Source organism: Triticum aestivum, chromosome 2B, assembly GCF_018294505.1.
Source record: "Triticum aestivum cultivar Chinese Spring chromosome 2B, IWGSC CS RefSeq v2.1, whole genome shotgun sequence".
NCBI lineage: Eukaryota > Viridiplantae > Streptophyta > Magnoliopsida > Poales > Poaceae > Triticum > Triticum aestivum.
The window spans coordinates 323,603,954-323,616,793 of NC_057798.1; positions in this window are offsets into that span (position 1 = coordinate 323,603,954).

Sequence of the window (12,840 nt, forward strand, 5' to 3'; positions counted from 1 at the left end):
CTCACTGTAGGCGCCATCGGCGCAGATTTCCTTCGCCGCCGCATCGCCCCCCTGCAGGAGAGGGGGAGACCCGCTTGGGAGTTCAAGAACTCGGCGGATATCATGAGGTTGCGCCCGGGCCTCAACTTCAACTTCACCGTCCTGGAGCTGGATGCGATGCTCCTGGAGTTGTTCAAACGAGATCCCCAACATCCATTCACGCTGCCGAGGAGCGTCGTTCCGCTGTGCAACAATTTGTCGTTTGACCGAATCCGCGCGATGATGTCGTTGTGTGATTCGCACGGAATCGCCCCAACTTGGCGAGAACCTGCGGATGACGTCGTACAAGCGTTCTTCGACGACTTGGTAGAAGTGCCAGTCCGCGCTGATGAACAGAAGAGCCTCACCCGCGACACTACCGACGCGGAGTTGCAGCACATCGCCACTAGGGCAGAAGAGGCTGCGGCAGCAGCTGCCGCGGGCGCGTTCGGGTTCACCGTAGAGGAGGCAGAGGCGGCAGAGGCGGCAAGCCTTGGCGAGCGCGAGGAGCTTGCTGGTGAGGAAGATCTTGCCGGCCCTGAAGCTGAGCCGAGCGAGGCCGGCGAGGAAGAGCCCGAGCCTTCAGACAGCTTGCCGCAGGCGGAGCCCCCGGCCCCGCCAAGAAGGCGTCTTCGCAGGGCCGCTGACGTAGCGGGGCGGCAGACGGGTCAACAGCCGCCGAGCCGCGCGACACGCTCTACCGCGGCAAGCAATGTTGCCATGGGAGCGCCTCACGCCGCTGCGGCAACTGGAGCGGGATCTTCCCGGTCCACCGCCACTGCCCCTGCCAAGCGGGCAAGGGATCCTACTCGTCAGCCTCGCCACACTGGAGGGGATCCGGACTTCGATCTCTCCGCGCTCAGCTCCGACGAGGACGAAGAAGAGTAAGTTTCTTTGGTGCTCTTGTAGTTCTTCAATTCTTGCTGTTTTTGTCTTGTCTCTGACTTGCGTCAATCTGAACCCATTCCTTTTCAGGATGCTGGCCCAGAGAGCGGCGAAGAGGGCCAAGGCCTCGGTGATTGTCATCGAAGATGATCCCACCGTGTCAGCAGGTGGTGTGTCTGAGACCACCTTGACGGACCCTGCAGCCACTCCCCAAAGCAGCCCCCAGCGCAGCCCCCAGCGTAAGTTTGTAGTTTACTTCCTGCTGTCGGGCGCACATGGGTGCTCTTTTCTCTACTGATATCTTGCTTATTGATTTGTGTAGGAGCAGAACAGCCTCATCAGGAGGGCCCGAAGGCCGCCCCCGAAGTGCCATCCGCTTCAACTACACCGCCAAGGGAGGAGTCCCCGGCAAGGGAGCGCTCTCCGGCAAGGGAGAACTCCCCGGCAAGGGACAGTTCTCCGGCAAGGGACGGCACCAGTGATCCTCCGGCGGTCGAGACCGCGACCACAGATCCTAGTACAGGTAATCTTCTTGCCTGAAATCTTCCCTTGGGCCCTTCTTCTTCTGAATTCCCTTTCCTGGATTTTTGCTTGATTTTTCTCCCTTCTTCGTTCTTCAGATCCATCTGCTGCGGAGCCAATGGAGACTGAGGACGCGGTGAGGAAGGCGCGCGTGGCAGCAACGACGATGCCACCACCAACGAAGAAGGGACCAGTGCTGATGAGCCTGCCGGCGAAGAGACCGCCAAGGCTGCCGCCGCAGAAGCTGGCGAGGGGTCGGGCGATCGCACTGATGGCCCTGAGGCCGCAGGAGCACCAGGCGCTGCGCCGACCGCCGATCCCTCCGCAGCTGCCGCGGAGCCCGGCTCCGAAGAGTCCCATCCCGGCGCCTACTTGAAGGCTGGCGACGGTATCTTCATCAAGCTTCCCTGGGCGTCGAGCTCCAGGGCGCCGGTCGAAGGAGAAACTTTAGATGAGGAGCTGCTCGCCTCCACCGGGCTGTCGTTGGTCGATGCGCCAAGCAGCAGCAGTGGCAAGCCTGAGGAGGAGGAGCTGCTGCAGAAGCTGCTGTCACTCTACCGCGCATGACAAGCCAAGCTGGCTTCCCGGGAAGCGCTTGTCGCGAAGGCGGGAGTTGATATGGAGAAACGCGCGGAGGAGCTCCGGGGCCTCAATCAAGAAGCTCTCCGGTCCCTGGCACAGGAGCGGGAGTGACTCGCCGAGGAGCGTACAGCCTTCCTTCTCGAGAAGGCCGAAGCTGAGGAGGAACAAAGGCATGCTACTGAGAAGCAGTCCGCGCGAGAAGGCGAGTTGGTGCAGCGGAAGGCCAACCTTGACAGCTACGAGGAGGAGCTCGCCGAGCGTGAGCAAGCGATTGGCGGGGCGCTCAAGGAAGCAAAGGACGCCGCCGCAGCTGCCGAGGCCGCCAAGGAAGAGCTAGAGGCGAAGGTGGCGCAGCTGGAGGCCAATATCAGGAAGAGTGGCGAGGAGCTTGCCGCGCTCAAGCGTGAGCGCGAGAAGGATGCTGCCGCCCATGGTGAGCTGCAGGGTCTTCTCGCTGAGAGGGGCAAGGAGCTCAGCGCCGCCAAGGATTCCAATGCAGACCTGGAGTTGAAGCTGGCGACGTTGACTTAGACGCTGGACGCCGCCAGGGAGCGCGAGGTGACCTTGTCGGAGAAGATCGAGGCCGACAAGGCGCTGCTGGCGAGCATCGCCGTTACCCAAAACTCAGTTAGAGAGACTGCGGAGCACTGGACCGACGGTATGGTGAATATCGCCATAGTCATCGACGGGGAGCTGGCGCAGCTGGGGATGGAGGACTTTGGGTATCCCTCCGACAAGCATCTCCAACCCAGTGCCAAGCTCAGCCTGTTCTTCAAGAGCGTGGCGACGGCACTCCAGCGGCTCCGGGAGAGGATCCCAAAGCAGCTGGCCGACGAGTCGCGCAGGATTTGCGCGGGGGCTCTCCAGAAGGTGCTGATGAAGGTGGCCTTCCGCAACCCAGGCCTCAACCTCACCAACGTCCTCAAGTCCTTGCCGCCTGACGCCGATCTGGATGCGCTCGAGGCCCTTGTTGCACCCATTGTGGACAAGGTGAGCGAGATCAAGAGAGTTGAGGGCGATCACGTAGACTAGGCCGCCCGTTTTCTCTTTCTCCTTGTCGCTGCTAGCCATATTATAAGATCAATCTGTTAGAGTTGCGACAAGTTATTTTGTAATATAACTCTATTTCTGTTATCAATTGCTACGTTATTTCCTTTACTAGACTCCTTTCTTTGTATGTTTTTACCCTACGCTTTTAGGGAACTTGTCGGCGTAGGCACCCGAGCCGCGAGCGCTGAGTGCGGGACGACAGCAGCCTGCTGGCGGTGCCGCTTCCGACAAGAAACCTTGTCGCGACTAGTTGCAGCACACTTAAATTGTTGAGCGGACTCGAAACAAAGCAAGGGCGCAACTAGCTACGAGTTGGTTCCTCCGCGCACAGGTTTTCCATACAAAGCAGGGTCGTTCGAGGAAGATAACTTAAAAATTAAAACTATTTGCTCAAACTTTGGCAACTTAGCTTTTCTGTCGTTCGCTTCCCGGCAAGGCGAAACTTCCTTAAACGACGCCTGGTCCACACCATTATCTCCCCCTCCCCCCCTGGCAAACTTGTGTGCGAGGGAACCTTCCTTTCCTTTCTTGAGAAAAAGAGAGGAGAGAAAATAATGATATGGAGCCTTTCGGCTCGTTATTGCTTACCGGGGGTAGGTGCTGCACAAAGTGTCAGATAATGCATGCAAGAAAGAATATAATGCATGAAATTGACAAGATCTGCGGAGCGCATGAGCTTTACTTATGCACGGGATCTGCGCCCGGCTTTGTACAAAGGATTACATGCAACATCGGCAAGACTTGTACAAAAGGTGGTTGCCGGAATAGGTTCCGGCAACCGCGCCCTATGGGTAAAACTTACGAAGATGCTCAATGTTCCAGGAGTTGCTCACCGGATTGCCATCTTCGGTCTCAAGGCGGACAGCGCCGGGCCTAGTGACTCGTTTCACCCGATAAGGGCCTTCCCACTTCGGCGTCAACTTGTTGAAATTCTTGGCGGATTGAACGCGCCGAAGAACAAGGTCGCCTTCCTCGAAGCTTGTGGCTCTAACTTTGCGGCTATGGTAGCGGCGCAAAGCTTGCTGGTATCGAGCAGCTCGTACAGCAGCCTGAAGACGATCTTCCTCAAGGATCAGCGCGTCATCTTGTCGCAGCTGCTCTTGCTCAAGCTCATCATAAGCGAGCACTCGAGGTGACCCGTATACGAGTTCCGTGGGGAGAACTGCCTCTGCTCCATAGACTAGAGCGAAAGGTGTCTGGCCAGTGGCTCGATTTGGCATCGTCCTGATCGACCAAAGAACCACCGGCAGCTCCTCGATCCAGTTTCTTCCGCACTTGCGCAGCCTATCGAAAGTTCTGGTCTTGAGCCCGCGCAGCACTTCAGCATTTGCCCTCTCCGCTTGACCGTTGCTTCTCGGATGAGCAACAGAAGCAAAGCAGATCTTGGCGCCAAGATCTTGGACGTACTGCATGAAGGTGCGGCTCGTGAATTGTGTGCCATTGTCGGTGATGATCCTGTTAGGGATCCCGAAACGGCAAACAATCGACCTGAAGAACTTGACTGCTGACTGTGCTGTCACCTTCCTCACTGGTTCCACTTCCGGCACTTTGTGAACTTGTCGATTGTGACGTACAAGTACTCAAAGCCCCCGACAGCTCGGGGAAAGGGGCCGAGGATGTCGAGCCCCCAGACCGAAAATGGCCAGGATAAAGGGATCGTCTGGCGAGCTTGAGCTGGCTGGTGTATCTGCTTGGAATGAAACTGGCATGCTTCACACTTGGTTACTTGTGCAGTTGCATCCTGGAGGGCTGTCGGCCAAAAGAAACCTTGCCGGAAAGCTTTGCCGGCAAGTGCTCTTGCGCCAATGTGGTGACCACATATGCCTCCATGTATCTCTGCCAACAGCTTTTGTCCGTCTTCCCGGCAAATACACTTCAATTTCACACCGTTGAGTCTTCTTCTGTACAGTATGCTATCGACAAACTGGTACATACTTGACTGCTGGGCTACTTTTTCCGCTTCTTCTTGCTCTTCGGGAAGTTCTCCTGTCTGAAGGAAATGGACAATCTGTTGTGCCCATGCTGGAGGTTGCGGCTCGACAACAAGGACTAAAGGCACATCTGCTACTGCAGGAACATCCGCTTCCACGGCGAGAACCTGTGGCTCAGCCTGAGCTTGACGTTCCCCGGCAAGCTTGCCGGAGTAAAGCTTGTCAGGAGCGTCTGCTACTACGGAACAAACCACAAGGCTTGCCGGAGCAGACTGCTCCTCAGCATCCTTGGCGTTGATCTTGGGGACCTTCTTGGCGGTGGCTTCAGGGAGCTCTGCCGGAAAATAGTCACCAGAAATCAACTTTCTCTTCTTGTTCTGCCCTGTTGATGGCGCTACGGACGATTGAGTCAGCTTGAGCACAAAGATCCCTGGTTCCACAGGTAACTTTAGTGCGGCGCACTTTGACAGGCCATCAGCAATGTCATTCTGAGCTGTTGGGACATGCTCCATCTGTAGGCCGTCAAAGTGCTCTTCTAGCTTTCTCACTTCACCAAGATATGCTTCCATCAATGGACTCTGATAGTTCTTGTTCACTTGGCAGACGACAAGCTGTGAGTCACCCCTGACAATGAGCTTCTTGATCCCAAGGTCTGCTGCGATCCTGAGACCGGCAAGCAATCCTTCATACTCTGCAGTATTGTTGGTTGCTTGCTCCTTGGGAAAGTGCATCTGGACTACGTACTTGAGGTGCTCTCCGGTGGGTGCGACAAGCAGCACGCCCGCACCGGCGCCTTGCAACGAAAAGGCACCATCAAAGTACATCAGCCACTCTTTGCTCGCTTCCTTGACGGGGATGCTCGTCTCTGGAATTTCTTCATCTTGTGTTGGCGTCCACTCTGCTATGAACTCTGCCAATGCTCTGCTTTGGATGGTTGAAGTACTTTCAAACTTGAGGCCAAAGCTTCACAGCTCTAATGCCCACTCGGCAATCCTGCCTGTTGCTTCTGGATTTTGCAGTATCCTCTTCAACGGAAAGCGAGTGACAACTGTGATCTCATGTGCTTGGAAGTAATGGCGCAGCTTTCTCGAGGCCATGAGAAGGCCGAAAAGCAATTTCTGGACACCAGAGTACCTTGACCTGGCCCCCTGCAGAAGGGAACTGACAAAGTAAACTGGGCGCTGCACCATTCTCTTCTGCATCTTATCATGCTCCTGCGCAGACCCATCCTTGTTGGGACCAGAGCTTGTCGGTGAAGCCCCCTGCTTGTCGCTGGATGCGTCTGCCGTGGTTGCGGGCTCATCATCTGCCTCCCTCTCCGCCACTAACGCAGCACTAACCACTTGATTGGTTGCCGCTATATACAACAGCAACTTTTCTTGTGGCTTAGGTGCGACAAGTGTTGGAGTGGAGGACAGGTATCTCTTCAAGTCCTGCAGCGCAGCCTCCGCCTCTGGAGTCCATTTCATTGGACCTGCCTTTTTCAATATTTTGAAAAACGGCAGGGCGCGCTCAGCAGATCTAGAGATAAACCTACTGAGAGCAGCCACGCAACCGGCAAGCCTTCGTACATCCTTGACGCGCATTGGTGCTTCAATCTGCTCAATGGCCTTGATCTTGTCGGGATTGGCTTCAATTCCCCTCTGAGACACGAAGAACCCGAGAAGCTTGCCGGAAGGGACTCCAAACACGCACTTCTCGGGATTAAGCTTGAGGTTGATCTTGCGCAGATTTGCAAATGTCTCGTCTAAATCTGGAATCAGGGTCGCCCTGTCCTTGCTCTTGACCACTAAAGTCAAGCAAATATGTAAGAAGAAAATCAGAAGAAGAAGAACCCAAGGGAAGTTTTCAGGCAAGAAGATTACCTGTACTAGGATCTGCGGCCGCGGTCTCAACCGCCGGAGGATCACTGGTGCCGTCCCTTGCAGGAGAATTGTCCCTTGCCGGGGAGTTCTCCCCTGCCGGCGTAGTCGAAGCAGATGGAGCTTCGGGGGCGGCTTTCGTGCCCTCCTGGAGAGGTTGTTCTGCTCCTACACAAATCAACAAGCAAGATATCAGCAAAGAAAGAGCAATCATGAGCGCCTGTCAGCGAGAAGTAAACCATGTACTCATGCTGGGGGCTGCTCTGGGGAGTAGCTGCCGGGTCTGTCAAGGTGGTCTCAGACACACCACCTGCTAACACGGTGGGGTCATCTTCGATGACAATCACCGGGGCCTTGGCTCTCTTCGCCGCTCTCTGGGCCAGCGTCCTAAAAAGGAATGGATCCAGATCAAAACAAGTTAGAAACAAGACTAAAGCAACAAGGTAGCAAGAATTGAAGAACTACAAGGACGGCAGGGGGGGTCTTACTCTTCTTCTTCGTCGTCGGAGCTGAGCGCGGAGAGATCAAAGTCCGGCTCGCCTCCGGTGCGGCGAGGCGGAGGAGTAGGCTCCCTCGCCCGCTTGGCGGGAGCAATGGTGGTGGACCGGGAAGACCCTGCGCCAGTTGCCGCAGCGGCATGAGGCACGCCCGCGGCAACGGTGCTTGCCGCGGAAGAGCGCGTCGTGCGGCTTGGCGGCTGTTGGCCCGTCTGCCGCCCCGCTACGTCTGCGGCTTTGCGGAGACGCCTTCTTGGCGGGGCCGGGGGCTCCGCCTGCGGCAAGCTGTCTGAAGGCTCGGGCTCTTCCTCGCCGGCCTCGCTCGGCTCAGCTTCAGGGTCGGCAAGATCTTCCTCACTAGCAAACTCCTCGCGCTCGGCAAGGCTTGCCGCCTCTGCCGCCTCTGCCTCCTCTACGGTGAACCTGAACGCGCCCGCGACAGCTGCTGCCGCAGCCTCTTCTGCCCTAGTGTCGATGTGCTGCAGCTCCGCGTCGGTAGTGTCGCGGGTGAGGCTCTTCTGTTTGTCGGCGCGGACCAGCACTTCTACCAAGTCGTCGAAGAACGCTTGTACGACGTCATCCGCAGGTTCTTGCCAAGTTGGGGCGATTCCGTGCGAATCGCACAACGGCATCATCGCGCGGATCCGGTCAAGCGACGAATTGTTGCACAGCGGAACGAAGCTCCTCGGCAGCGTGAATGGATGTTGGGGATCTCGTTTGAACAACTCCAGGAGCATCGCATCCAGCTCCAGGACGGAGAAGTTGAAGTTGAGGCCCAGGAGCAGCCTCATGATGTCCGCCGAGTTCTTGAACTCCCAGGCGGGTCTCCCCCTCTCCTGCAGGGGGGCGATGCGGCGGCGAAGAAAGTCTGCGCTGACGGCGCCTACAGTGAGCCCGGCAAGCCTGAGGCGAAGGATTTGGGTGACGGCGATCTTCAGCCTGTCGTCTTCTGGGGCCACGCTGCTCCAATTGTTGCCGTGTACTATTGGGGCTTGGCGCACGGCAGTGAACGGCTGCGGGTTCTCCTCGACGATCTAGCACCACTCCGCTCTCCACTCCTCCCACTTGCTGCGGAGCTCACCCTCCAGATAAGCCTCCTTCTTGCCGACTCTCGAGATCCAGGCGATCCCTCCGGCAAGCGGCTCTCCTCTCTCGACCCGAGGCATGAAGAAATGGCGGAAAAGGGCTACATTTGGGTGGACTCCGACAAAGTTTTCGCACAAATGTGCGAAAACCGCCATGGTCAGAACAGCGTTGGGGGTGAAGTCAAGGAGGCGGAACCCATAGGTGTTCATGATGTCGCAGAAGAAATCAGAAAAGGGCGGGCAGAGCCCGTAGTAGAAGAACAGTGCGAAAAAGGGGTACCCGTTCGGAGCCAATCTCGAAGCGGTGGCCGGGAGTACCCTCGTGCGCGGATGCGCCCGCGTCTCCGTCGACCAGAAGAGATAGAAGTACTCCTTCAGCTCCTTCGTGCCGAGCTGAGGGGAGAAGAGGGCCCGCTCCTTCCGCAGCGCCGCGAGCCGCTGCGCCTCGGCCGATTTCACGCCCTTCCCCTTGTCGGCTTTCGGAGCCATGGCGGAGGTGGCGAGGGAGATCGGCGGCGCTGGTTGCGCCGGTGGCAATGGGGGGCGGAGCGCTGTTCTTTTTTGGCTTTGAGAAGATGGGGGGAGCGGCGGAGATTTTTGGAGTCGGAGCAACAGATGGCGGGGTGGGCGAACTGCCCCTGTTTCCTCTGCTTATAAAGAGGGAGGGGCGGACGTTTCGCCCTTCCAAATAAAGAAACCACCCAGGATCTCTCCCACGACGACGCATTCAACGCGTGCCGTTAGGGGAGGGCGCGGTGGATACGGAGCAAGATTCGGCATGGCCCAGGCCGCGTGTGCCCGTGCCCTGTTTTGGGCCTGGCCCAACAGCGCTCGGCACCGTGTGTGGCCCAGGCCCGGGGGCTCCTATCAGTGTACTAGAGTAGGGGTACCCTAGTACCCCGAACTTGTGCACGGGCAGTTGCAGCGCCCCGCGGCAAGGCTTGCCGGACAGCGCTCGGCACCGTGTGTGGCCCAGGCCCGGGGGCTCCTGTCGGTGTACTAGAGTAGGGGTACCCTAGCATCCCGAACTTGTGCACGGGCAGTTGCAGCGCCCCGCGGCAAGGCTTGTTGGGCGACCGCCAAGGTCCTCCGTGGTTCCCTTGGAGCCATTCAAGAACAAAGTATTTAAGCTCAGGAGACAAGGCCCCGGCAAGAGGAGCTCGCCGGGAAGGCCAACCAAGGCATCCCAAGGAACTTGCCGCGACACGCCACGCATCCCGGCAAGGCAACAAGGCCCCGACAAGAGCAGCTTGCCGGGAAGACCAACCAAGGCATCTCGAGGCCCGGTGAGCGACAAGCTTCCGGGCCCGACAAGACAACGGCCGCGGTAAGGCGCTTGCCGCGGCAGGCGGCCACTCTGTACCCACACTCCAGCACATCCGCCGACGTGTCGCTCTGGGGGCCTCTCCAGGCACGCGTGGCATGAAGCTGTGCAGCCAACGGTGCGCGGTGGCATGCAACGCTGACAAGATCGCCATCGTGGCAAACAGTGGCGCCCCTGACGGTCCTTTTCTACACTGTTTGGGCGACGCAGACAAGCATTTAACGCCCTTGTCCCCTGCCGTCAGGGTTAGGTAGGAAACACTGTACAAGCAACTTTACCAACCACCTCGCTTTTTACATTTGTACCCTTATTTACGTTGCCACCTGTCGGTGACCCCTTTAGCGTATAAAAGGAGGCCCATGCGCAACGTAGAAGGGGTTCGACTCATTTTCGCAAGCCAGAAAACACTTAGCTCACTCTCGAGCAAGAACATAATAGAATCAGACAAGCAGCAGTAGGAGTATTATCTCTCCAGAGAGCTCCGAAGCTGGGTAAACTGCTCGTGTGCTTCACCTCGATCTGCTCTTCGTGCGACCTCCGCCCCCCCCCCCCCCCCCGCCGAACCGAAAGGGGCCACGGTCCGCCGGCCCCATAGGTGTCCGTGGATCAGTTTCCCCGACATCTGCACACGAGCAGTTTACCCAGCTTCGGAGCTCTCCGGAGAGATAATACTCCTACTGCTGCTTGTCTGATTCTATTATGTTCTTGCTCGAGAGTGAGCTAAGTGTTTTCTGGCTTGCGAAAATGAGTCGAACCCCTTCTATGTTGCGCATGGGCCTCCTTTTATACGCTAAAGGGGTCACCGACAGGTGGCAACGTAAACAAGGGTACAAATGTAAAAAGCGAGGTGGTTGGTATAGTTGCTTGTACAGTCTTTCCTACCTAACCCTGACGGCAGGGGACAAGGGCATTAAATGCCCGTCTGTGTCGCCCAAACAGTGCAGGAAGGTACCGTCAGGGACGCCACCGCTCGCCATGATGGCAGTCTTGTCAGCTCCGCATGCCACCGCGCACAGCTGGCTGCACAGCCTTCTACCACGCGCGCCTGGAAAGGCCCCCAGAGCGACACGTTGGTGGACGTGCTGGAGCATGGGTACAGAGTGGCCGCCTGCCGCGGCAAGCGCCTTGCCGTGGCCGTTGTCTTGTCAGGTCCGGAAGCTTGTCGCTCACCGGGCCTCGAGATGCCTTGGTTGGTCTTCCCGGCAAGCTCCTCTTGCCGGGGCCTTGTTGCCTTGCCGGGGCGCGTGGCGCGTCGCGGAAAGTTCCTTGGGATGCCTTGGTTGGCCTTCCCGGCAAGCTCCTCTTGCCGGGGCCTTGCCTCCTTGACTTGAATACTTTGTTCTTGAATGGCTCCAAAGGAAACCACGGAGGACCTTGGCGGTCGCTCGGCAAGCCTTGCGGCGGGTTGAGGTGTTCGTGGATCAGTTTCCCTGACATCTTTGGCGCGCCAGGTAGGGGGCGTCGAGGTTGCGTGAACCTGATCCGGCGTCCACACGAGCTAGATCTTCGTTTTCTTCATCAACATGCCACCGAAGAAGAAGACTTCGGAGGCAGCAGCTCCGTCCGCGTCACTTCCACCACCCCTGGAGCAAACAGGTGGTGGGGAGGACGCCGGCGGAAGAACGGACGTCGACGAGGAAACTCACGACGCTGCCAGGTCCAAGGGCAAGGCAGCGCAGACCTCGACGTCCGCGCTTGTTCTGCGCCCATCTCAGGAGGCGCAGGACCGACAACGTCATGGTACTCGCAGTACCATACGTTTGTTGGGCCAAGATCAAGCTGGTGGATCCCGGGGCGCTCAAGACCAGCATGCACGCCAACATGCCAGCACGAGCGAGACACGGTCACCCGGACGGGATAATGCTCCTTCTAACATAGTTAGAAGTCCGAGCATATCCCGCTCCTCGCGCCGTCCGCCACTGCCACCCACCACTCCGGCAGAAGCTTTGGCGCGAGCTTAACTACTCCTGGATTACCCTCTGACATCGGACAAGATCGACGAATGGAGGGCCACCATTCAGAGTGTCATCGGCTACGCCAACGGCGACACTCCGCGGCAGCCGAGCGCGTCGCTGCCGCGGCAGGGTTGCCAGGCGCGAGCCGGTGGCGACAAAACTGGTGGAGGTGCAACAACCATGCAATCAACACCCCGAAGGACAAGATCGCCGACTCGTAGGATCCACATCGACAGCGACTCCACCGCATCGTCGGATCCACGAGCTCGTCGCGATCAGCGCCAAGTTCTTCATGATCGACAGCAAGAAGACGCTCGTACTCGCATCGAGCGTCGAAGAGAAGCGCGACGTCAATCTGACAAGCGCGCTGGGCCCTCTGTTGACATGCATGCGCCAGGGGAACCAGGCGATCTTCCGTACGCGGTAGGTTGCCCTGCGTTCCCTCGTGAGCTGCGGCAAGTCCAGTGGCCCAGCACGAAGAATTTCAAGCCAGACGTACCGGAGAAGTACGACGGCAAGGTGCATCCGTCGAAGTTCCTCAGCATCTACACCATTGCGGTGCAGGCTGCCGGGGGACGGGACGACAAGATCCTTGCCAACTACTTCCCGCTGGTGCTCAAGCCCAACGTCAGATCCTGGCTCATGCACTTGCCGGACAACTCCATACCCTCTTGGGCCGATCTATGCCATCAGTTGTGCTTCGCAGTTTACCCAGCTTCGGAGCTCTCCGGAGAGATAATACTCCTACTGCTGCTTGTCTGATTCTATTATGTTCTTGCTCGAGAGTGAGCTAAGTGTTTCTCTGGTTTCCGAATGAGTCCAACCCCCTCTACGTTGCGCATGGGCATCCTTTTATATGCTCAAGGGGTCACCGACAGGTGGCAACGTAAACAAGGGTACAAATGTAAAAAGCGAGGTGGTTGGTACAGTTGCTTGTACAGTGTTTCCTACCTAACCCTGACGGCGGGGGACAAGGGCATTAAATGCCCGTTTGCGTCGCCCAAACAGTGTAGAAAAGGACCGTCAGGGGCACCACCGTTCGCCACGATGGCGATCTTGTCAGCGTTGCATGCCACCGCGCACCGCTGGCTGCACAGCTTCACGCCACGCGCGCCTGGAGAGGCCCCCA